Source organism: Mustela lutreola, chromosome 2 (assembly GCF_030435805.1).
Source record: "Mustela lutreola isolate mMusLut2 chromosome 2, mMusLut2.pri, whole genome shotgun sequence".
Lineage (NCBI taxonomy): Eukaryota > Metazoa > Chordata > Mammalia > Carnivora > Mustelidae > Mustela > Mustela lutreola.
Window position 1 is genome coordinate 74,418,577 of NC_081291.1, and position 25,837 is coordinate 74,444,413.

At 39.9% G+C, this 25,837-nt stretch overlaps 1 protein-coding gene across 2 annotated transcripts in view; it reads right to left on the bottom strand.

Moving 5' to 3' along the window:
* Positions 1-25,837, bottom strand: part of ULK4 (unc-51 like kinase 4) — a 651,105-nt gene that overhangs the window by 453,577 nt on the left and 171,691 nt on the right. The gene's annotated exons all lie outside the window — the stretch shown is intronic.

Genomic DNA, 25,837 nt, shown 5'->3' on the forward strand with positions numbered 1-25,837 from the left:
TTAAAAACAGCTCTGGATACCATGAAGAGAACAGATTATACAAACATAAGAATAAATACTAGTGAAGAGCCAGTGTCATAGTTCGAGTGAGAAATTGTCGTGAGATTCTAGGTATTTTTTTAAGGTACAAATAATTAGACTTGTTATTGATTAGAGATGCGAGATGTGAAAGAGAGAAGCCAGGAATAACTATGTAACTAAACAACTGGAAAAACGGAGCTGCCATTTTTTGAGAGGGGTACAGACCAATAGAATAGCAAACCTGGGGTAGAAAATCCAGCATTAGACAAGTAAGTGTGGATATCATGTTGGCTGCTGACATGCGAGTTCAGAGGTTAAGGTCTAGGCTGATGACACTAATCTGACAATGATCTGACAATGACCCACACGCAGATGGTAGGTAAGGCCATTAAACTAAAAGAGATCTCCAGCATGGGACTACTACTGAGATGGGATCATCAGGAAGGACCAGCAAAGGAAACTGAGCAAGACCTAACTAGTGAAGGATGAAGAAAACCATAAAAATTATTCTGGATGCCAGGCCACCCTGAAAGTAATTCAGAAGTACAGGAGAAGACAGTGGACTTCCAGTTTGTGGTAAAGGCAAGTTAGTTATTCAGACAAACCTCCCCACTATAAAAAAACACAAAAAAGAAATATGCTGAATATATATCCATTTAATAATCATATTAAATTATGTAGAGCACAAATAAGCATGGGAAAAATGCCCAAGTAATTGTCTACTATTATACATGAAAGGCGTGGTTCATATAGGACTTTCAGGGACAATATACTTGGGCACCAAAAGTGTTGTCTCTGAAACAATTCAAATGGAAGAGATGGTGATACTCCCTGGAATACCATGTCAGATGTTTCAGAAAAAACTCAAAGAGCTGATGTCAACCAAGCTGTGGTAATACCTCAATAAAACAGCTGAAGAAGATGCCTGTGGAGTGTTAAAATGAATCCGTCTTTTGAAATGCAAGAATGGAAAAAATTTCTAAACCAGTATATTCTTTTATGTAATTTTAAGTACATACATGTAACCACCATAATGGGTTTAAAATTTAGAGTTATAGGTAGATATGTGTATTTCATCAAATTCCTTAAAAAAATACACACACACACACACACACACACATATGTTCACCATGGTTCCAACAAGCCTTTTTGAATCTATCACTGAAAAACTGGGTGTTTGTGTTATAATCAGAATCACCTTGAATTCAACTAACTCCAAGATGTTTTCATCAGATTATTCTAGCTTTCATAAGGAAAATAAATCATGGGGGGGGGGTGCAAGATTAGAAACAGAGAAACCAGTTAGCAGGCTAGTGTCATAGCCAAGGAGAGATGCTGTTGGCTTGAACGAAGAGTAGGAGAGGTCTGGATGGAAAGTAGGTAAACGGGGAGGTTTAGGAGGAAGAGTCAATATGTTTTGCTGGTGAAATGGACTAAGTGATGAAAACAACAACAAAAACATGAGTTACTCAGAGGTTTGGGATCAAATAACTAGATAAAGAATACCACCTAGAATGTTAAATGCTATTGAGATGGTGGAGTCTGGGAGTGGAGATGGAGGTGGAAAGCAGATCTGGTTGGTACAGGTTAACTAAGAGGAGATTCCTCTTAGGCATGCCACTGAACATTGAACACATGGCGATCATATAAGCCTAGAGTGGTAAGAGGTCATTTCAGTGCCTACCAGCAGATAAAAGGGTTTGAAGCCATTGGATTAGATGAAATCACCTCAGAATGATAGGAAACAAGGAGGACCTGGAATGAAACAGAAGAGGGATAACCAGCTAAGAGAGCCTGACGTGGAATGAAAGCAAGGACTGTCCACCAAGTTCCAACTGTGAGCTCTATAACTACAAAAGTAGATTCTGTGTCCAGTTGGCAAGTTGAACTCAAGCATTTTACCTCCCATTTTTGCATCTACAACCAGGAAACTGTACCATTCACAGCCAGAACCTTAAAAGAATTTCCTAAAGATGATAGTGCAGATATAAGTGCACTGAGGGAGGGCCCAAATGCCCAGGATGGAAAACCTGGCTGAGAAGTGGGGAGAACCCCAGCAGAACGTGAAGCTCTAAATGGCAGGGAAACAAGACAGGTTTATAGATGTAGAGCCTGACAAGGGGAGGGAAGTTTCTCAACCCTATGAACTCTTTTTATTTTTTTTTTTAAGATTTTATTCGTTAGAGAGAGAGCAAGCTCACACGAGTGGGGGGAGGAGCAGAGGGAGAAGCAGACTCCCCACTGAGCAGATGTTTAACCAACTGAGCCACCCAGGTGCTCCCCCCATGAACAACTCTTAAAGGAACTGCACATCAGCAAGCTTGGTGCAAACGCCATGCTAACGAAAAGGAGGAGCACAGAGGGATTACAGGAAGAAAACTGATTATCATTTTTTTTCCATCAAGGTAAGTATACTCTTTCATCCCCATCACCTACTTCCTACATTTCCCCCACCACCCTCTCCTCTAATAACCATCAGTTTGTTCTCTATAGCTAGGAGTCTGTTTCTTGGTTTGTCTCTTTTTTAAATTTGCTCCTTTGTTTTGCTTCTTAAATTCCATATGAGTGAGATCATATAGTATTTGTCTTTCTCTGGCTGACTTACTTGGCTCAGCATTATACTTTCTAGCTCCAACAACACTATTGCAAATGGCAGGATTTCATTCTTTTTATGGCTGAATAATATTCCATTATATAATATACACCACATCTTCTTTATCTGTCTTAGACTGATGGACACTTGGGCTGCTTCCATAGCTGGGCTATTGTAAATAATGTTGCAATAAGCATGGGGGTACAAGTATCCATTTGAACTAGTGTTTCTGTATTTGGGGGGTAAACACCCAGTAGTGTGATTACTAGATCATAGGGTAGTTCTATTTTTAATTTTTTGAGGAACCTCCATACCGTTTCCCACAATGGCTGCATCAGTTTGCATTCCACCAATAGTGCATGAGTGTTCCTTTTTCTGCACATCCTTGCCAACACCTGTTGTTTCTTGTGTTTTAGATTTTAGCTGTTCTGACAGGAATGAGGTGACAGCTCATTGCAGTTTTGCTTTGCTTTTCCCTGATGATCAGTGATGGTGAGCATCTTTTCATTTGTCTGTTGGTCATTTGGATGTCTTCTTTGGAAAAATGTCCATTCTTGTCTTCTGCCCATTTTTAATCAGACTATTTTTTTTTTGTATTGAGCTGTATAGTGGCAGGAAGGATCAGAAAGGGAGTAAGCCACACAGGCAATTAACAATTACATGTGAACAGGTGGAGGAGAAACAGAAAGGAGCTCAAGAACAGAACAGACTGCCTGGAAATGGTGTGACTAGGAGACAAGATTTTCATAATACTGAGAGAGACAAGATTTCACAATATTGAGAGAATGGCACCACTTCCCACACTGTGGGAAGGCAATTAGATAGGTTTTAAGAATGGAAAAGCCACACACCTTGCTTTAATTTAATCCATGCCCTTCCTGAAGATGCCTTCACCTCTGCCTCCCATTCAAACTCCCTAGCCCCAGGACATCTCCACTCCCCTCAAGTTCTACTGAGCTCGCTGTGCCCATGGATGGCACTGCTCCACTGTCTGTGTCTACTGCAGATCTTCCCACACTACTGCAGTACTGTGCAACCTGGGAATAGCCATCCCACTTGGATTCATCCTAGACAACTTCACAATCGGTTCCTTGCTGTGGCCATATACTATTTCTAGAGAACCAAAACACCACATTTTTCTTTGCTGCGCTACACACTAAGCCCATTTTTATCTATCTACTGCACATTCTTTAACTGTTTTTTCCCCCATACAGCAAAAATTTGTACTTTAAATCTCTTCCATCGCCTTGTCAGAATCCTCAGCAAATTAATCATCCAATTTAAAACTTCTGTTTGTAATTAAAGCTACTGTCTCTCAACTTAGGAAAGTCGGGTGATAAGTGGAGTTTGGGCCCCGATTCAAATTGCATTCACTGAGCATATCTACAAACCTTGTCAGTGATTATTTCTTCAGTTCCTAAATTTATAACTGGAACAGGCATATTTAGCAACTAGCAGAATCCATCCACTGGCTATCTGATCTGTGCAGTGAGGCCTATTATGATCAGAAGGGATAAATGGCAGTGTCTGGCATATCCCCTAGCAAGATAATAACTCACACCAGTGGAAAACCAAATCACACCAAATTACGCCAATAGCAAAAATTGAAAAAATGTCCCCATTTAAATTAACATAGCCAGTGCAGAATCTTAGAAATGACTATGCTAGATCTTGAAAGACTATAAGTGATCCAAAATAGGAACAGGCTGTGACTCCAGCTGCAGCTGATTTAAGATTCAGGATCCTTCCTGAAGCAAATCAACACCACCCTGGAATTGTAGTCACTATTGACCTGACAAAGGCTTTTTACTGTTACCAGTTTAGAAGAACCACCAGCATGTGTTTGCTTTTACTCATCAGAGTAAACAGTCAATGTCCACTGCCTTGCCTTTGAGTCACGCCATGATCCTGCTCTCAGCCATAAAACAGTGGCAAAGATCTAGGTCATCTCAATGTCTATCCAATATCACACTTGCATGCTACTTTGTTGGCATTAAGCTGATTGGACTTGAGGAACAGTTAGCAGCGGGTACTTCCGTTGGTCAGGAAGACATAGGAGAGACAGATAAATCCCATAAAAATCCATGGGCCTAATAGTCCTCAGTGAACTTTCTGGGGCTCACTGGTCTGGAGTACATTGGGGCATCCCTCCGGGTCAAAAACAAATTATTGCATCTTCTACCAACTACGACCCAAAAAGTGGCCTCCTGTGAACTTATGAAGCAACATGTACCACCTTTGAATGTGTTCTCCTTAACTCATTTTCTGAGGAACCCATTTAAAAACTTGCTAGTTTTGAACAGAGGCAGTGTGAATGAAGGCTCTGCTGCTCTTCCAGCCTGCAGTGTAAGCTGCTCTGCCACTCAAGGCACCCTGACCCAGCGGAGCTACTGATACTCTGAGTGTCAGTGGTGAACAGTGTTGACAGAGCAAGTCCCAGGGAATCACCAAGAAGTGGATCACAACACAAATCTCTAGGGTTGCTATATTCTGAAGGGTTGTATTTCCCCTAAAATTCACCGTTTGGACTCCCAACACCCAATGTGATGGTGTTAGAAAGCAACTAGGTCACCCCTGAGAGGTAATTAGGTGATGAAGGGAGAGCCTTCATGAATGGAATTAGTGCCCTTATAAAAGAGATCCCACAGAGCTCCCTAGTTCCTTCCTCCATGTGAGGACACAAGGAGAAGTTTATGACTGGGAGAGGGCCTTCCTCCAACCATGCTGGTACCCGAATGTCACACTTCCACCCTCTGGAACCGTGTTTTTGTTGTTGATAAGCTAGCGAGTCTCTGGCATTTTGTCATAGCTGCCCAAAGGGACCTGGGGGTTTTAGAGCAGAGCCACATGCTCATCTGCAGATAACAATTCTTTGTAGAAACAGTTCCTGATGGAGAAAAGATGCATAACTGTGAACATCGAAAGATCACATCATCTGAGTTACCTTTCATTACCTGTAACATTAACCAGACACACCAAGCTACTAGGCTGGGCATGCAGAGCAGTAACCCACCAGGGAAACTAATCAGAAGAAGAAACTGAGCTGGAACAGGTCCAGAATGTACTAGTAAGCTGCCTAAGTAGGTGGCTGAGATTCCTCTGACACACACTCTATGGCATTGCCCCCCCATCCTTTGATCCTGATCGAGAATTACTTACGACCACGTGACTGAAGAGGAAAACCACTGAGCCTGCTTGCTGAATGGCGCGGTACAATTTGCTGGCACCAAATCGAAGTACACTGCTGCCTGCAGTTTACAAACCAAAACACAAGAGTTCCAGGAAAGGAAATCCTCCCAGGTTGCAGAGCTTCAAATACATTTTGTTAAAGCCTGTGTTTAAATGAAGATACAGCTCCAAGCAGAGATGCATGCTGATTCCTGGGCACTAGCTAACAGCTTAGGAGGGTGGTCAGGGACTTAGAAAGAACAAGATATGAAGACCGATGACAAGTGCTGGGAATGGGGTATGTAGGCAGACATATCTGAACGGGCACAAAGCATGAAGATATCACTGAACCATGTGGATGACCTTTAGTGGGCATCCCCGTCAGAGGAGGTTCTCAATTACTGGACGACATCATCTGCAACATCAGTCAGGACTCCCTCCAGCCACTCTGGGACTTGCTCAACGGGCCCACATGCAAAGCAGCCCAGGCAGCAACAACGAAGGCTATGCGTGGGCTCAGCAAAAGGAATGCTCCTCATCAACCATGACCTGGATGTTGTCACTTCAGCCAATAGGAGAAGCCAATGCTGAGTGCCCCATTTGGCCCCATTTCCTGGGGAGACCTGCCAGTCATCTAGCAACAAGTACAAGTTTACTGTCAGGCAGTAAACTCCCCTTGGTGTAACAAGTTACATATCCTGGATACGGATTTGCTTTCCCTGCCTCTAAGCGTCTGCCTGTGCCACTAACTGTGGATTTAAGAAATGCCTTATTTATCATCATAGTAATCAATATAATAATATATCTGACCCAGGATTTTATTAACAGTAAAAGAAGTGTGGTAATGTGCTCAAGCCCATGAAATTCACTTATCTCAGCAAGCACCCTTTTTCCCACGAGCACCTGGCTTGACTGGAAGGAGGAATGACCTACCCACTGACAACTCAGTCATGGTGCCAACTGGGAAGGACACAGTGAAAAATTGTGTTATGTCTTACAGCATTCACAGGGTTTTTATTTCTGGTCTCTGACCCCACAGCTCTGCTAGATTGGGTCCAAGGAAGAAGGAAAGCTGCCACCAGAGGACACAACAGCAATTCCATTTTAGGGAATGAGGGTTACGCTACTGTGTAAGAGTGAGCGGTCATGATTATACTGTGGACAGGGGCAACTAGAACCAGGGGATTGGGTAAAGAGCCTCTAGGTACTTCCATAACAGTTAAAGTTAATGAAAATCTCAGCAAGCAAGTAAAGGAAGACACACTGAGGGAGGATTCATTCCCATCTTTCAGGTCCTTGACACTCTCATAAAAGTACAAACCTGTGATTCAAATTTACTTAAAGCAGTGGAACTACTGATTCATAGGGATTCCTGATACACATTTTTAAATGCCGTCAAAAAGGTAGCTTCACCTACTGGTTAAAAGTTGTCCTTTAATCTGTACTTTCAGGGGCACCTGTGTGGCTCAGAGTGGGTTAAGCCTCTGTCTTCAGCTCAGGTCATGCTATCAGGGTCCTGGGATCGAGTACCACATTTGGCTCTCTGCTTGGCAGGAAGCCTGCTTCCTCCTCTCTCTCTACCTGACTCTCTGCCTACTTGTGATCTGTCAAATAAATAAATAAATTCTTAAAAAATAATAATAAAAATAAATCTTTAATCTGTACTTTCAATGTAAGATAGTGATGGTTTTTTCCTTAATATATTATGATGGGTAGAAATAGTATTTGGTTATAATTTTAATTTGCATTTCAATTGCCTGTTAAGTATCTCTTCATATCTTCATGAATCTCTTTATAGAATATAGGTTAACTCTTTGTTATATATGATAAAAATTTCATGAATTTTGTTAACATGAAATTTTATTTATAATTTGGGAGTAAATAAAAGTTCCTAATCTATATCCTACAATCCAGCAATTACACTACCAAGTATTTACCCCAAAGAGACAAATATAGTGATCTAAAGGGGCACATGCCCCTGAATGTTTATAGCAGCAATGTCCACAATAGCCAAACTATGGAAAGAGCCCAGATGTCTATCAACAGATGAATGAATAAAGATGTGGTGTGTATGTATGTATATACATACCTACCTACATACACACACACACACGATGGAATATTAGTCAGCCATCAAAAAAATTAAATCTTGCCATTTGCAATGACACGGATGGAACTACAGGGTATTATTCTAAGTGAAATAAGTCAATCAGAGAAAAACGTTATCATATGATCTCACTAATACATGAAATTTAAGAAACAAAACAGAGGATCATAGGGGAAGAGAGAAAAAAATAAAAGAAGATGAAACCGGAGAGGGTGACAAACCATCAGAGACTCTTAATCAAAGGAACAAACTGAGGGTTGCTGGAGGGGGTGGGGGGGTGGGAGGGATGAGGTGGCTGGGGGGTGGACATCAAGGAGGGCACACGATATAGTAAGCACTGGGCATTACATAAGATGGATGAATCAATGACCTCTACCTCTGAAACCAATAATGCCATTATGTTAATTAAATGAATTTAAATTTTTAAAATAAACACACAAACAAAAAAGGTTTCTAATCTATATACAGCCAAACGATCAGTATTTCCTTTCATGGTTTCTTTCATTGTTTTTCTACTCAAAAAACTTTGGCTACAAATATTTAAACATATTCTTTCTCAGCTGCTTATGGTTCCTTTTTGGTACATAATTCTTTAATCTATCTGGAATTGGCTTTTGTATGGTGTAACCTGAGAAAAATTCTTCCCACACAGTTAACCAATTATACAGAATAAATGTTCCTTTAAAAAAAATCTCCAAGATCAAAGTAGACTTTTACTGTATTTCACTAGTCACCATATTAATAGTAATGCTATGGAGAAGGGGGAGAAAAAAAAACCTTGAAGAAAACGTGATCCCTCAGGAGTCACTGAAATTCCAGGCTCACAGAGCAAATCTATACAATGAGCTTACGAGACTATTCATCCTCTGAAAGAATTATCACTTCTAGAGACAACTAAGACCCTATTTTATCATCTGTCATATTCAATATGAGCAGGAAACCCTTTGGAAAAATAGGTGGACATTTTGGGGCCATCATGTAATTTTTATCTGATCCTGACAGCTCAATTTCACTGCCTGTCATGCAAGATAGATTTGAAAACTGACATCATAGAAAATGTGCTGATATTTAATCCATAAAAGGCCAATGGTGATGACAGTAAACAGGAAAAAATATCTACATAATGTAGTAAAGGTTATCGTGGGCTCTCGATGTGAGGTTTCAAGTTCTCAGGCAGATGAACAGCATCGTAGTTAGTTTAGAATTCTATCTGCTAGTGGAGTTCCAGGGGACAGGTAAGGAAGAATAAAAAATCTTGCATACAAACTCATCACAGAGAGTTTTAATATCTCTCTAACCTGATTTCTGCCCTCTTTTTGCATATTTTTATATTCAACCTTACATTTTATAGACACTTTAATATAATACTTGGGCTGCAAAGCACAAAGCAACAAGTACCAAGATTTTCCATAGTCTGGGCGGGCTACCTCTGTGTTTCTGAGAGTAACACATTCATAAATTTAATCTAAAAGTTGAAAAGAACTTGAGCTTTGACTGCCTTAAGGATTCCCTTAATCTTTAAAATCAGCTAGTGTTTATTGCTGACATTTTTTTCTTCATTATAATTTAATTACAGGAGTGAAACATTTTTATAACAAGGCTAAAATAAAAATGAATAAAATAAAATAAAATAAAAATAAAAATCTCCCTATCCCACCCTCCTCTGATAATACCAAGTTGGTATTATCCTTCCCTAGCTTTTTTTTAAAATAAATTTTTATACAAATAGAAGAGTTTTTGCCATTTTTATTTGTTTTATAAAAATAACTTCATTATACGTGGCTCCGCCCTTTCATTTTGCCACTTGTCTATAATGAACATACCTCCAAGTTAATGAATCACTTATACGATAGCTTTATCATTATTTTAATATCAATGTATAGTATGGATAGTATTTCCAGATAGTAACCACTAGAAACAATGCTACTACATCGGACACCCTCAGGGATACATCCTGAATAATTCATGCTTCTTTTTGTAACACCAAAAGCGAATCTGTTAGAAAGAAAGTGATGTGTATTGTTAAGTCATAGATGCTTTTAAATTACTTTCCAAAAAGTTGCACCAATTTGTATTTCCATAGGCATCACTTAAAAGTGACTTTATATTTCCAATTATGCTCCATTCCTCCCAGATCTTCCCTCTTATAGCTAAACATGCCTGGACATAATATAAAGAACAAGCATAAGATGACTCTAAAATATGCAAAAAAGGAGGCAAGCTGTCTGGAGAATAAAGGATTTAAGGAACAACACATTCGTGAGTCTCCTCAGTTTCCTTACTGCGGCTCACATATTCAGAAAAGGATGTTGCAGAACTTGCAGACCCACAACTATCCCCCAAAAGAGAAAAGTCTTGCTTCCCTTAGCCAAAGCACCAGTAAAAAGATAGCCCAAGGGGAAATTTTTGTAAGCTTACCTGCCCTACTTTGGCAAAACACCAACAGAAAACTGCATACAGCCTCTCCTTCCTCTACAGTTCAGTAGAGGCAGGCAATGGGCCACCCCAAACAGCAGGTAGCCCACTCCCACTCCCCAGGGGGGAGGTGTGGACAAGCTAATCTTCCATCCTCTGCCTGGTGGAAGCAGGCAGCAACAATCTGATCCCACCACCCACCACCTCACCCCAGGGACAGCATGCAGTGAGCTGAGCAAGCAACTGATCCTCCACTTCCTCCCCAACCAAACCAAGGCCCTCTCCAGTTTGCCAGAGAGCTGGATGCAGCATATCTGAGGGAAAGCTCTTCTTCTATTCCCAAGCCAGCAGAAGCAAGCAGCAATGTGATTCCCCCATCAGGTTAGTGTTAGTGGGGTCCAGTAGTGAGCGGAACCTCCATTTCTTAACAAGCAACACAATTTAATGACACAAGTTAAGGTGAAGACACAGTGTCTCCTAAGATAATTGGCAAAATGTCCAAATCCAGTCAAAAATCATTAATGGTAGCAAGAACCAGGAATATCACAACTGGAATCAAAAAAACCATCAACAGATCCTAACACCAATATGAATCAGGGCTACAATGATCTCATAATAATTTTAAAACCACCATAAGAAAAATATTTTAAATTCTCTTAAAAACAATGAAAGAACTGAAAGTTTCAGGAAAAATAAATGTTATAAAAAATACAAAATAGAGAACTGGAAAATACAATAACCAATATAAAAAACTCACAGGAGGGAGGAATCAAGATGGCGGAGAAGTAGCAGGCTGAGACTACTTCAGCTAGCCGGAGATGAGCTAGATAGCTTATCTAAAGATTGCAAACAACTGAAAATCCATCGACAGATCGAAGAGAAGAACAGCAATTCTGGAAACAGAAAAACAACCACTTTCTGAAAGGTAGGACCGGCAGAGAAATGAATCCAAAGCGACGGGAGGATAGACCCCCGGGGGGGGGGGGGGGGCCGGCTCCCGGCAAGTGGCGGAGCAACGGAGCACAAAATCAGGACTTTGAAAAGCCTGTTCCGCTGACGGACATCGTTCCAGAGGGTAAACTGGGGGGAAGCCCACGCGGGGTCAGCGTGGCCTCAGGTCCCGCAGGGTCACAGAAGGATTGGGGGTGTCTGAGTGTTGCAGAGCTTGTGGGTATTGGAACGGGGAAGCCGGCTACAGAGACAGAGCCAACAGTGAGCTCGCAGCTCGGTGTTACCTTGAAACGGTCTCAGGCTCGGTGAGCTCGGAGCGTGGCTGGAGGTCAGGCAGACGGGAGTTATTGGGCGCTGTTCTCTGAGGGCCCACTGAGGAGTGGGGCCCTGGGCTCTCGGCTCCTCTGGGCCGGAGAACAGGAGGCCGCCATTTGTATTCCCATCCTCCGGAACTCTACGGAAAGTGCTCAGGGAACAAAAGCTCCTGAAAGCAAACCCGAGCGGATTACTCACCCCGGACCCTGGTAAGGACGGTGCAATTCCTACTGCGGCAAAGACACTTGAGAATCACTACACCGGGCCCCTCCCCCAGAAGATTAACAAGAAATCCAGCCGAACCAAGTTCACCAACCAAGGAGTGCGGTTTCAATACCAAGGAGAGCAGCAGAATTCCAGAGGAGGAGAAAGCAAAGCATGAAACTCATGGCTTTTTCCCTGTGATTTTTTTTAGTCTTGCAGTTAATTTAATTATTTTCTTTTTAATTTTTTGTTTTTTTTCTCGCCTTCTGGTAAAATTTTTTTTTAACTTTTACCTTTTTCTTTTTTAACGTTTTATAATTAGTTTATCTAATATATATATATATTTTCTTTTTTATATTTTTATTTGTTTTCTTTTTATAAATTTGTTTTCTTTTCTTTTTCTTCTTTTCTTTTTTCTTTATTTTTCTTTCCTTTTTTTTTTTCTTCCTTTTTGAACCTCTTTTTCTCCCCTTTCTCCCCCCTCATGATTCGTGATCTCTTCTAATTTGGTTTAAGAATATTTTCCTGTGGTTGTTGCCACCCTTTTAGTATTTTACTTGCTCCTTCATATACTCTTATCTGGACAAAATGACAAGACGAAAAAATTCACCAAAAAAAAAGGGACAAGAGGCAGTACCGAAGGCTACGGACCTGATCAATACAGACATTGGTAATATGTCAGATCTAGAGTTCAGAATGACAATTCTCAAGGTTCTAGCTGGGCTCGAAAAAGGCATGGAAGATATTAGAGAAACCCTCTCGGGAGATATAAAAGCCCTTTCTGGAGAAATAAAAGAATTAAAATCTAACCAAGTTGAAATCAAAAAAGCTATTAATGAGGTGCAATCAAAAATGGAGGCTCTCACTGCTAGGATAAATGAGGCAGAAGAAAGAATTAGTGATATAGAAGACCAAATGACAGAGAATAAAGAAGCTGAGCAAAAGAGGGACAAACAGCTACTGGACCACGAGGGGAGAATTCAAGAGATAAGTGACACCATAAGACGAAACAACATTAGAATAATTGGGATTCATGAAGAAGAAGAAAGAGAGAGGGGAGCAGAAGGTATACTGGAGAGAATTATTGGGGAGAATTTCCCCAATATGGCAAAAGGAATGAGCATCAAAATTCAGGAGGTTCAGAGAACGCCCCTCAAAATCAAAAGAATAGGCCCACACCCCGTCACCTAATAGTAAAATTTACAAGTCTCAGTGACAAAGAGAAAATCCTGAAAGCAGCCAGGGAAAAGAAGTCTGTAATATACAATGGTAAAAATATTAGATTGGCAACTGACTTATCCACAGAGACCTGGCAGGCCAGAAAGAGCTGGCATGATATTTTCAGAGCACTAAATGAGAAAAACATGCAGCCAAGAATACTATATCCAGCTAGGCTACCATTGAAAATAGAAGGAGAGATTAAAAGCTTCCAGGACAAACAAAAACTGAAAGAATTTAAAAACACCAAACCAGCTCTACAGGAAATATTGAAAGGGGTCCTCTAAGTAAAGAGAGAGCCTACAAGTGGTAGATCACAAAGGAACAAAGACAATACACAGTAACAGTCACCTGACAGGCAATACAATGGCACCAAATTCACATCTCTCAATAGTTACCCTGACTGTTAATGGGCTAAATGCCCCTGTCAAAAGACACAGGGTATCAGAATGGATAAAAGAACAAAACCCATCTATATGTTGCCTCCAAGAAACTCATTTTAAGCCCAAAGACACCTCCAGATGTAAAGTGAGGGGGTGGAAAAGAATTTACCATGCTAATGGACATCAGAAGAAAGCAGGAGGGGCAACCATTATATCAAATCAATTAGATTTTAAGCCAAAGACTATAATAAGAGATGAGGAAGGACACTATATCATACTCAAAGGGTATGTCCAACAAGAAGATCTAACAATTTTAAATATCTATGCCCCCAACGTGGGAGCGGCCAACTATATAAACCAATTAATAACAAAATCAAAGAAACACATCAACAATAATACAATAAGAGTGGGGACTTTAACACTCCCCTCACGGAAATGGACAGATCATCCAAGCAAAAGATCAGCAAGGAAATAAAGGCCTTAAACGACACACTGGACCAGATGGACATCACAGATATATTCAGAACATTTCATCCCAAAGCAACAGAATACACATTCTTCTCTAGTGCACATGGAACATTCTCCAGAATAGATCACATCCTCGGTCCTAAAACAGGACTCAACCAGTATCAAAAGATTGGGATCATTCCCTGCATATTTTCAGACCACAATGCTCTAAAGCTAGAACTCAACCACAAAAGGAAGTTTGGAAAGAACTCAAATACATGGAGACTAAACAGCATCCTTCTAAAGAATGAATGGGTCAACCAGGAAATTAAAGAAGAATTGAAAAAAATTATGGAAACAAATGATAATGAAAATACAACGGTTCAAAATCTGTGGGACACAACAAAGGCAGTCCTGAGAGGAAAATATATAGCGGTACAAGCCCTTCTCAAGAAACAAGAAAGGTCTCAGGTACACAACCTAACTCTACACCTAAAAGAGCTGGAGAAAGAACAAGAAAGAAACCCTAAGCCCAGCAGGAGAAGAGAAATCATAAAGATCAGAGCAGAAATCAATGAAATAGAAACCAAAAAAAAAAAAAAAAAAACAATAGAACAAATCAACAAAACTAGGAGCTGGTTCTTTGAAAGAATTAATAAAATTGATAAACCCCTGGCCTGACTTATCAAAAAGAAAAGAGAAAGGACCCAAATAAATAAAACCATGAAGGAAAGAGGAGAGATCACAACTAACACCAAAAAAATACAGACAATAATAAGAACATACTATGAGCAACTCTACGCCAACAAATTTGACAATCTGGAAGAAATGGATGCATTCCTAGAAACATATAAACTACCACCACTGAACCAGGAAGAAATAGAAAGCCTGAACAGACCCATAACCAGTAAGGAGACTGAAACAGTCATTAAAAATCTCCAAACAAACAAAAGCCCAGGGCCAGACGGCTTCCCGGGGGAATTCTACCAAACATAGAAAGAAGAACTAATTCCTATTCTCCTGAAACTGTTCCAAAAAATAGAAATGGAAGGAAAACTTCCAAACTCATTTTATGAGGCCAGCATCACCTTGATCCCAAAACCAGACAAGGATCCCATCAAAAAAGAGAGCTATAGACCAATATCCTTGATGAACACAGATGCGAAAATACTCACCAAAACACTAGCCAATAGGATTCAACAGTACATTAAAAGGATTATTCACCACGACCAAATGGGATTTATTCCAGGGCTGCAAGGTTGGTTCAACATCCGCAAATCAGTCAAGATGATACATCAATAAAAGAAAGAACAAGGACCATATGATACTCTCAAAAGATGCTGAAAAAGCATTTGACAAAGTACAGCATCCCTTCCTGATCAAAATTCTTCAAAGTGTAGGGATAGAGGGCACATACCTCAATATCATCAAAGCCATCTATGAAAAACCCTCCGCAAATATCATTCTCAATGGAGAAAAACTGAAAGCTTTTCCGCTAAGGTCAGGAACATGGCAGGGATGTCCATTATCACCACTGCTATTCAACATAGTACTAGAGGTCCTAGCCTCAGCAATCAGACAACAAAAGGAAATTAAAGGCATCCAAATCGGCAAAGAAGAAGTCAAATTATCACTCTTCGCAGATGATATGATACTATATGTGGAAAACCCAAAAGACTCCACTCCAAAACTGCTAGAACTTGTACAGGAATTCAGTAAAGTGTCAGGATATAAAATCGATGCACAGAAATCAGTTGCATTTCTCTACACCAACAGCAAGACAGAAGAAAGAGAAATTAAGGAGTCCATCCCATTTACAGTTGCACCCAAAACCATAAGATACCTAGGAATAAACCTAACCAAAGAGGCACAGAATCTATACTCAGAAAACTATAAAGTACTCATGAAAGAAATTGAGGAAGACACAAAGAAATGGAAAAATGCTCCATGCTCCTGGATTGGAAGAATAAATATTGTGAAAATGTCTTTGCTACCTAAAGCAATCTACACATTTGATGCAATTCCTATCAAAGTACCATCCATCTTTTTCAAAGAAATGGAACAAATAATGCTAAAATTTATATGGAACCAGAAAAGACCTAAATAGCCAAAGGGATATTGAAAAAGAAAGCCAAAGGGGCACCTGGGTGGCTCAGTGGGTTAAGCCGCTGCCTTCGGCTCGGGTCATGATCCCAGGGTCCTGGGATCGAGTCCCGCATCGAGCTATCTGCTGAGCGGAGAGCCTGCTTTCCTCTCTCTCTCTCTCTCTGCCTGCCTCTCTGCCTACTTGTGATCTCTCTCTGTCAAATAAACAAATAAAATCTTAAAAAAAAAAAAAGAAAGAAAGAAAAGAAAAAGAAAGCCAACGTTGGTGGCATCACAATTCCGGACTTCAAGCTCTATTACAAAGCTGTCATCATCAAGACAGCATGGTACTGGCACAAAAACAGACACACAGATCAATGGAACAGAATAGAGAGTCCAGAAATAGACCATCAACTCTACGGTCAACTCATCTTCGACAAAGCAGGAAAGAATGTCCAATGGAAAAAAGACAGCCTCTTCAATAAATGGTGCTGGGAAAACTGGACAGCCACATGCAGAAAAATGAAATTGGACCATTTTCTTACACCACACACAAAAATAGACTCAAAATGGATGAAGGACCTCAATGTGCGAAAGGAATCCATCAGAATCCTTGAGGAGAACACAGGCAGCAACCTCTTCGACCTCAGCCGCAGCAACATCTTCCTAGGAACAACGCCAAAGGCAAGGGAAGCAAGGGCAAAAATGAATATTGGGATTTCATCAGGATCAAAAGCTTTTGCACAGCAAAGGAAACAGTTAACAAAATCAAAAGACAACTGACAGAATGGGAGAAGATATTTGCAAACGACATATCAGATAAAGGACTAGTGTCCAGAATCTATAAAGAACTTAGCAAACTCAACACCCGAAGAACAAATAATCCAATCAAGAAATGGGCAGAGGACATGAACAGACATTTCTGCAAAGAAGACATCCAGATGGCCAACAGACACATGAAAAAATGCTCCATATCACTCGGCATCACGGAAATACAAATCAAAACCACAATGAGATATCACCTCACACCAGTCAGAATGGCTAAAATCAACAAGTCAGGAAATGACAGATGCTGGCGAGGATGTGGAGATAGGGGAACCCTCCTATACTGTTGGTGGGAATACTAGCTGGTGCAACCACTCTGGAAAACAGCATGGAGGTTCCTCAAAATGTTGAAAATAGAACTGCCCTATGACCCAGCAATTGCACTACTGGGTATTTACCCTAAAGATACAAACATAGTGATCCAAAGGGGCACGTGCACCCGAATGTTTATAGCAGCAATGTCCACAATAGCCATACTATGGAAAGAACCTAGATGCCCATCAACAGATGAATGGATCAAGAAGATGTGGTATATATACACAATGGAATATTATGCAGCCATCAAAAGAAATGAAATCTTGCCATTTGCGACAACGTGGATGGAACTAGAGCGTATCATGCTTAGCGAAATAAGTCAAGCAGAGAAAGACAACTATCATATGATCTCCCTGATATGAGGAAGTGGTGAGGCAACATGGGGGCTTAAGTGTGTAGGAGAAGAATAAATGAAACAAGATGGGATTGGGAGGGAGACAAACCATAAGTGACTCTTAATCTCACAAAACAAACTGAGGGTTGCTGGGGGGAAGGGGTTTGGGAAAAGGGGGTGGGGTTATGGACACTGGGGAGGGTATGTGCTTTGGTGAGTGCTGTGAAGTGTGTAAACCTGGTGATTCACAGACCTGTACCCCTGGGGATAAAAATATATGTTTATAAAAAATTAAAAATTAAAAAAAAAACCTCACTGGATGGGCTTAATAATAGAATGCAGGTGGAAGAGAACATAACCAGTTAATTACGAGCAGATTAATTTTATTTATAAAATCTGAAAAACTGAAATAAAAAAAAATACTGTAAAAAAAAAAAAAGAAGTAGACCTCCCTGGGGGCTCACTCAGCTAAGCATCCAACTCTTGATTTCAGCTCAGGTCATGATCTCAGGATGTGAGATCGAGTCCCACATTAGATGTGGAGTCTGCTTAAGGTTCTCTATTTTTCCTCCCCCTCACCTCCACCTGCTCTAAAGGAAAAAAAAAAAAAAAAAGCAGAGTCTCATCACATGTAGAATAATCACAAAATACTTTACACAGGGATACCTCATTTTATTGAGCTTTGCAGATACTGTATTTTTAACAAACTGAAGGTTTGTCAACTGTACATGAACCAGGTCTATTGTGTCATTTTTCGAACAACATTTGCTCACTTATGTCTCTGTCACATTTTCGTAATTCTTGCAAGATTTCAAACTTTGTCATATTATTTATTATATTTGTGTTGCTGCAAACTCATGATAAAACTTTAATAGATGAGGACTTGCTTCTCATGGATGAGCAAACAAAGCAATATCTTGAGAGGGAATCTACTTTTGGTAAAAATGCTGTGAAGATTGTTGAAATGACAACAAAACATTTAGAATATTACACAAACTTAGTTGATAAAGTAACAGCAAGGTTTGAGAAAATGGACTCCAATTTTGAAAGAAGTTCTACTTGGGTAAAATGCAATCAAACAAAATCACATGCTACGGAGAAATCATTCATGAAAGGAAGAGTCAATCAGTGAGGGAAACTTCACTGTTGGATTATTTTAGAAATTGCTACAGCCACCTCAACCTTCAGCAAGTACCACCCTGATAAGTCAGTTGCCATCAACATCAAGGTAAGACGCTCCGTGAGCAAAAATTTAAAAAAAAAAAATTGTTTTTCACTGAAAGTTCAGATGATGGTTAACATTTTTTTTTGCAATAAGGTAATTTTTAATTAAGGTGTGTGTTTTTTTAGACATAATGCTACTTCACACTTAATAGACCACAATATAGTTTAAACATAACTTTTAGAAATTTTAAAAATTCATTTGACTCACTTTATTATGATATTCACTTTACTGTTGTAGTCTGGAACTGAACCTGCAATATCTTCAAGGTATGCCTGTATTTTTATCCTCAGAGTCCCAAGAAGGAAAGGAAAGGAAGAATGGAATGGAACAAGTATTTGAAGAAATAATGGCTGGAAAATACCCAAATTTTCCAAAAGAAATAAATCTATGTATTTAAGGAGCTGAGCAAACTCAAAATAGAAGAAACTCAAAGAAATTCACACCACAGGGACGCCTGGGTGGCTCAGTTGGTTAAGTGGCTGCCTTCGGCTTGGGTCATGATCCCAGTGTCCTGGGATTGAGTCCCATATCCGGCTCCTTGCTCGGCAGGGAACCCACTTCTCCCTCTGTCTCTGCCTGCTTCTCTGCCTATTGGTGATCTCTCTCTCTCTCTCTGACAAATAAATAAATAAAATCTTTAAAAAAAAAAAAAAAAAGGAAAGAAAAGAAATTCACACCACAGATAAATTACAGTTAAGCTTCTAAATCCTAAAAGACAAAGAAAATATCTTTAAAACAACCCAAGAGGAATAGCCCATCACTTATAAAGAACATCAACTGTAATAACAGATTTTTTCATATAAAACTATGAGGACCAGAAGAAAGTCCTATTCTGGAGGACTTACAAAAAAAAATTGTCAACCAAAGTTTTAACTGCAGAGAAATACGCATTGGGAATGTAAGAGAAATAAAGATTTCTCAGAAAAAGGAAACGCAATAGTTCCTTTATAACAAACCTTTCTTTAAAGAAAGGCTTGAGAAAGTTCTCTAAACATAAAGGAAACTATAACATCAGATTAAGAATACCAAAAAAAGTAAAGAAGAACATCAGAATGGGCAAAACTAGGGGAATATATAGTAGTCTAACTAAATAAAGGCAGAAGTGGCTATATTGACACTAAATGAAGTAGATATCACAGAAAAGAAAACTATCAAAGAGGAATTTAAATAATGATAAAAGCATCCATCTGCCAGGAAGACATAACAACCCTAAATATGTACATGCTAAACAATGGAGCCTCCAAATACATGAGGTAAAAACTATTAGAGATGTAGTGAAAAGAAAGGGGACCTGCACCTCAGTGTTCAGGGCAGCAATGTCCACAATAGCCAAACTGTGGAAGGACCTGATATGTCCTTCAACAAATGAATGGAGGATGTAGTTCATATATACAATGGAATAATATTCAGCCATCAGAAAGGATGAATGCCTACCATTTACACCTACACGAATGAAACCAAAGGATATTATGCTAAGTAAAATAAGCCAAACAGAGAAACACAATTATCATGTAGTTTCACTCTTATGTGGAACATAGGGTATAGTGCAGAGGACAATAGGGGAAGTCAGGGAAAACTGGGAAGAAAACAGAAACTATATGAGACTCTTGACTCTGGGAAACAAATGGAGGGCTGCAGAAAGGAAGATGCGTAAAGGGATGGGGAAGCTGGGTGATGGGAATTAAAGAGGGCTGATGATGAGCAGTGGGTGTTATATAAAGAACTAATGATCTACTATACCTTGGCTAATTTAATTTAAATTTAAAAATCAAAATTAAAAATATAAATAAAAATTGTTAGAGCTAAAAAGAGAAATAGACAAATCCACAAGTATAATTGCAGACTTCATTATCCTATATCCAGTAATTGCCAAAAATCTAGAAATAAAAACTGTAAGAGTACAAATTATCTCAACAATACAATGAAACAAGAGAATCTGACGCAGAAAGAACACTCCACCCAACAATTAGCAGAATTCACATCCTTTCCAAGCATCCGTCCAACATTCACTAAGATAAACTGTTTACTAAAGCATAAATCTCAACAACTTTTTTACGAACTGGAATCATACAATGATTCCATAACAAAATCCAACTCGAAATCAATAACAAAATGACAACAGAAAATCTCCAGCATATGAAAATTAACACATTTCTAAATAATCCATAAATCAAAGAGGAAGTTTTAAAGGAAATAAAGATGCATATAACTGAATGAAAGAAATTTCTAAGAACATAAAATATGTACGAAAGCAGGAAAAGTGTTGCTATAAAGTGGACTTAAAACATTCAACCTACATGAGAACTTTTACAGAGAAAGGACTCAAATCAATAATCTCAGTTTCTACTTCAGGAAATAAAAAAAGAGCAAAACAAACCCAAACAATAAGGAAAAAAATGATAAAAATCAGAGAAGAAATTGACACTGAAAACAGAAAAACAATAAAAGATAAATGAAACAAAAAGGTAGTTATTTCTTTCAATTGTTAAACTTCTAACACAACTGGGCAAAAAAAAAAGATACACATTACCAATATCAGGAATGAAAATGGATATTACTACAGATCCTTCACCAGTTAAAAAATAGTAACACCAGGAAAAAAAACTTTATTCTCATAAACTCAACGACACAGAAGAAATGGGCCAATTCTTCAAAAACCATTTAACCAAAACTTGACAAAGACAAAATTAATAATCTGAATGGCCCTGCAATGAATTAAAAAATTGGATTTGGGTAAAATACTCCAAAAAAATAAATAAATAAATAAATCTCCAGGACCAGATGAAGCCATTGGAGCAATCTACCAAACATTTAAAGAAAACTAAACACCAATTTTTATACAATCTCTTCCAGAAAGCAGAAAAGGAAGGAACATATGCCCACTTATTTTATGAGGCCAGATTTATACTCAAACCAGAGAAAGGGAAAAAGGGACAAGAGGGAGGAAAGGATGTCCCCCCCCACACTCCTACCCCCAGAAAGAGGGTAGATTTATTTTCAAATCAGGATAATGAAGATAATGTCTCCTTCTATGGGTAAAAGTTGGGCAGGCTTGCCAGCACCCCTCTTAAAATGGGGGTTTCCTAATCACAGCCCTCCTTAGCAATGACACAAACCCCCTCACCATCAATATCTTCCACCTGGGCCGGCTTGCACATCGTGTCTCCCACCATGGGACCTGGGAGTCGAGGAGAACCAATTCAAACATAACCTTCATGCTGTCCACTGTGCCCTGGGTAATAAAGTCCTGTCCCTGACCAAGGAGTCTGAGTCTTCTGCCTGCATCTATTAAAACCAGCAGGTTCGCTCATTAGCTTATAAGCAGGATGAAACTTTTCAGTTCTAAAAACTATTTATTGCTAAGTAGTTATTGCAAAGTAATATAAAGAGGCCACAGTTTACCCATAATTATTAGGTTTATCTTCCCATACATATATGTATATACAATAGTTTCAAGCCAGAAGTACAATTATTAACACCAACAACAAGAACAAAATATACCTGTAAGTTTCTTAACATGGTTTTCTGGTCCCTAAAATATATCCCAATAGAAATATACTGCCAAGTACTGTGATTTTAAAAACATGTTTATATCTCTTCTCTGGAGAGTTATACCACAAAGTTGATACCAGGTTACTTTTTCCATTTTTACACACTACTTTATTTTTACTGTTTTTATTTCTTTTTACTTTTAATCATGCACATTTATGTGGTTTTTACATCTAAGTCATAAACCATTTACATTCAGAGAAGTAGAGCTTTCTTCCCTGCCCCTACTCCCTATTTTCCTTTCCCTATAAATTATTTTTTGTTAACTTTTCATTCATCCTTCCATTCTCTTTTTGAAAATATTAGTAAATGCATGTATCTTTCCTGTTTTCACCCCCTTTCTTATACAAAAGTTAGTATACCATAAATACTATTCTGCACCTTGATTGTTTTCAGGATAACAACATACCTTGGAGACCACTCATGGTTGTGTATCAAGATCCTCCTGGTCTCTTTCCACAGCTGCCTAGTCCTCCATTATGGGGACTGTGGTTTGGCAGAATTCTAAAGATGTGCCTCTCCCAAGATTCCCACCCCTCTGACATCAAACACTAATCTAGGCACTGCAGGGAAGAATTTGAAGAAGCCATTAAAGTCTCAGTTCAGGGGCTCCTGGGTGGTTCAGTGGGTTAAAGCCTCTGCCGTTGGCTCAGGTCACGATCCCAGGGTCCTGGGATCCAGCCCCACATCGGGCTTTCTGCTCAGCAGGGAGCCTGCTCCCCCAACCCCCCGCCTGCTTCTCTGCCTACTGGTGACCTGTCTGTCAAATAAATAAATAAAATCTTTTTTAAAAATTAATTAATTTTTAAAAATCAAGTCCCAGTTCAATTAAGCTAAAAATATGTAGATTATCTGCAGGACCCTAACCCAATCAGGTGAAACCTGTAAAAAGCAGTCTTCTGTGGCTGGAAGCAGAAGAGGGAGGTCAAGGACATTTGAGGAGGGTGGAGGGGATTTAAGGACTAAGTAGCCCCCTGCTGGCCACCAGGATGAAAGCAAAGGGCTCCACTGTACACTGAGGATGTAGAAGGTCAGTCTCCAGAAGCTTGAGAGCTATCCCCAGCCAAAGGCCAGCAAGGAAACGGGGACTTCAGTCCTACAGCTGCAGGAAATAAATTCCACCAACAATTACTCAGCTTAGAAGAAGACCTAACAATTAGTGAAGCCTCAGATGAAGACTGCAGTACAAGCCAACACCTTCCCTTCAAGTCTATGAGACGTGAGCAGAGGGTCCTGCTACACAGCACCCAGACTCGCAACCCAGGGCTGTTAGATTAATAATGTGCATTGTCTGAAACCATGGAGTTTGTGGTAATTTGTTACAGTGGGAATACAAAACTCATACAAGGTTGCCTACAGTTCTAGAGCCAGTCTCCTGCTGATGCGTCTTTTGCCATAACAAGCAATGCCTAGTGGATGTGTCATTCACTTCTTTGCTAATAATAGATCTTCGGATGCTATCACCTAGAAGTTAAATGACTGGGCGAAAAGGATAAAAATATGTGATTTTTCTAGATATTGTCAAATTCCTCTTCATGGTAACTATATTTTACATCCCCACCAGCAAAGTATGAGAAGGCTGGTTTCAAAGAAGGCATACAAATAGCCAACAGACACATGAAAAAGTGCTCCACATCACTTGTCATCAGGGAAATACAAATCAAAACCACAATGAGATACCACCTTGTTTCAGTTAGAATGGATCAAATTAACAAGACAGGGAACAATGAATATTGGTGAGGATGTGGAGAAATTGGAGCCCTCTTACAGTTGGTGGGAACGCAAGCTGGTGCAGCCACTCTGGAAAACAGCAGGGAGGTTCTCCAAGAAGTTAAAAATAGAGCCACCTACCGCCCAGCAACTGCACTACTGGGTATTTACCCCAAAGATACAAATGTAATGAAAAGAAGGGGCACTTGCACCCCAATGTTCACAACAGCAATGTCCACCATAGCCAACCTGTGGAAGGAGCCGAGATGCCTTTCAACAGATGAATGAATAAAGAAGATGTGGTTCATATATACAATGGAGTATTACTCAGCCATCGGAAAGGGTAAATACCCATCATTTACATTGACATGGATGGAACTGGAGGGGATTATGCTAAGTGAAATAAATCAATCAGAGAAAGACAATTATCATGTGGCTCCACTCATATGTGGAACATAAGGAATAGTGCAGAGGACCACAGGGGAAGTGAGGAAAAACAGAGTAAGAAGAAATTAGAGAGGGAGACACACCATTACAAACTCTTGACTCTGTGAAACAAACTGAGGGTTATAGAAGAGAGGGGGGTGGGAGGGTTGGGTTAACTGGGTGATGGATATTAAGGAGGGCTTGTGATCTGAACAACACTGGATATTATATACAACTAATAAATCTGTGAACACTACATCAAAAACTAATGATATACTATGTATTGGCTAACTGAATTTAAATTTTAAAAAAAGAAACCTAAGCTTACATCGAAAACAAAGGAGAAAGCTGGTTTCCCCATAGCCTCACAAAGAGAATACATTTTCGGACCCCGCCAGTGCACTGAGTAAGAACCACTGTCTGCTGATTTCCCTTAGAATGAGGAAGAGCAAAGCGCATTCCTCTTATGAGGAAGCTTTCACATTGACTTGGTAGGCTTAAAGGCTCTCCTCATTCATTTCTCCAAGAGATGTCTGTTTATAAGTTTCGTCTCTGTTTCTGCTGTGTCCCTTTTATCTGTTGGAGAGTTTTGGCTTCTGTAACCCACGTTAGAGGCTTCCCTTAAATACCTGGTAATTCTTGAGGTCCATTTATATTTTTAAATGATGCACTGGAGTGTTGTTGGGAGGTGTCTGTGCAAGAGCAGGGTCTAGGGCTGATGGACTCCACTCCAAGAATATTCAGCAAGGTGTCATTAGCTGCAGAAGGGGACATCCAAATGGCAGCCCCTATAGGACTGCCATTTGGTCAGCTTCCCAGAGATGAATCTCCAGATTCTGGCCAATAGTACATTAGCCAGGCTGCCAACAGCCTGCAAGTGCAGTAGAAAAGGGGGTGGAAGGCCTCACCATTCACAGTAAGCAGACTTGCGAACCATCCTCAGATTTCTCAGAAGGCAACTCCCTCATCTCCCTCATATCTATGGGTGAGAACACCTGAACTGGCAATATTTCCAGTTCACACTATCCAGAATGCATTTCAAGTCCCCTCACCAGAAGAGGCAGTCTCCTGGAGGTTTCCGCTGGAGGAAGAGGGGTGGGGATCAACCCTCCATGCAGATTCCCCAACAATGTTGCCTTGAGTCTCCCCTACCCCTCACTACCACCATCAAACATAGCAGGCACCCCTAATTCCCAACCTCTCCAGAGTTCTGTCACGCAGTCATCAGGTCTCCTCATGGCTTTCCTCACACAGACCAAAAGGGATCTCGCCAATCCCCATTCTGCTAAACAAGCAAGAATTCATCTGTCAGCTTTCCAGCTTCCAGAATCCAAAGATGAGGTGACAGTGCTCATCGGCTTTAGCCATCCTTCCTTTTACCTTTGTAGTTTTGTGACTTTCTCATTCCTTTACTTGCAGCTCTGGACAGTATCAGAAGAAAATACATTTGAGCAGAAGATGACTGACTGCCAACATTTCTTCAGTTAGAAATCCTCCATCGGTTCCTTTCTTCCCACTGGCATTCAGGGTGTGTGAGGTCTCCTGG